The sequence below is a fragment of the Numida meleagris genome, unplaced genomic scaffold (genome assembly GCF_002078875.1).
Source record: "Numida meleagris isolate 19003 breed g44 Domestic line unplaced genomic scaffold, NumMel1.0 unplaced_Scaffold1647, whole genome shotgun sequence".
Classification (NCBI taxonomy): Eukaryota; Metazoa; Chordata; class Aves; order Galliformes; family Numididae; genus Numida; species Numida meleagris.
In genome coordinates this window covers 1-1193 of record NW_018363435.1, presented here as the reverse complement: position 1 = coordinate 1193, position 1193 = coordinate 1, and the positions used below count along the sequence as shown (strand labels likewise).

General features: G+C 57.9%; 1 long non-coding RNA gene across 1 annotated transcript; it reads right to left on the bottom strand.

Annotated features, from left to right (window-relative positions):
* Positions 1 to 612: 612 nt before the first annotated feature.
* LOC110390634 lies at positions 613 to 1189 on the bottom strand. The gene is made up of 3 exons (XR_002433795.1): positions 1120 to 1189; positions 784 to 909; positions 613 to 699 (listed from the first exon to the last, which is right to left on the bottom strand). It is a non-coding gene; the product is annotated as an uncharacterized LOC110390634 (long non-coding RNA).
* Positions 1190 to 1193: the final 4 nt, after the last annotated feature.

Here is a 1193-nt window from a genome sequence, read left to right as displayed (position 1 = left end):
AGGAGGAGCTTGGTGGCATCTTGGAGGAGTTTGGGGACAAGTAAGGGGAGCTTGGTGGCATCTTGGAGGACCTGGGTGGCACCTTGGAGGACCTTGGAGACAAGTAAAGGCACCTTGGTGGCATCTTGGAGGACCTTGGGGACACCAAAGGGGACCTTGGTGGCATCTCAGAGGGGTTGGGGTCACCCAAGAGGAGCTTGGTAGCATCTTGGAGGACCTTGGTGGCATCTTGGAGGACCTTGGTGGCACCTTGGAGGACCTTGGTGGCATCTTGGAGGACCTTGGGGTCATCCAGGAGGAGCTTGGGGACACCTAAAGGGACCTTGGTGGCACCTTGGAGGAGTTTGGGGACAAGTAAAGGCACCTTGGTGGCATCTTGGAGGACCTTGGTGGCATCTTGGAGGACCTTGGTGGCATCTTGGAGGACCTTGGGGACAATTAAGGGCACCTTGGTGGCATCTCAGAGGAGTTGGGGTCACCCAGGAGGAGCTTGGTGGCATCTTGGAGGAGTTTGGGGACAAGTAAGGGGAGCTTGGTGGCATCTTGGAGGACCTTGGTGGCATCTTGGAGGACCTTGGGGTCATCCAGGAGGAGCTTGGGGACACCTAAAGGGACCTTGGTGGCACCTTGGAGGACCTTGGTGGCACCTTGGAGGACCTTGGGGACACCTAAAGGGACCTTGGTGGCATCTTGGAGGACCTTGGGGACAATAAAGGGCACCTTGGTGGCATCTGAGAGGGGTTTGGCGTCATCCAGGAGGACCTTGGTGGCATCTTGGACGACCTTGGGGTCATCCAGGAGGAGCTTGGGGACACCTAAGGGGACCTTGGTGGCATCTTGGAGGACCTTGGTGGCATTTTGGAGGACCTTGGGGACAAGTAAAGGCACCTTGGTGGCATCTTGGAGGACCTTGGTGGCATCTTGGAGGAGCTTGGGGACACCTAAGGGGACCTTGGTGGCATCTCAGAGGGGTTTGGGGTCACCCAGGAGGAGCTTGGTGGCATCTTGGAGGAGTTTGGGGACAAGTAAGGGGAGCTTGGTGGCATCTTGGAGGACCTTGGTGGCACCTTGGAGGACCTTGGGGACACCTAAGGGGACCTTGGTGGCATCTTGGAGGACCTTGGGGACAATAAAGGGGACCTTGGTGGCATCTCAGAGGGGTTGGGGTCACCCAAGAGGAGCTTGGTGGCATC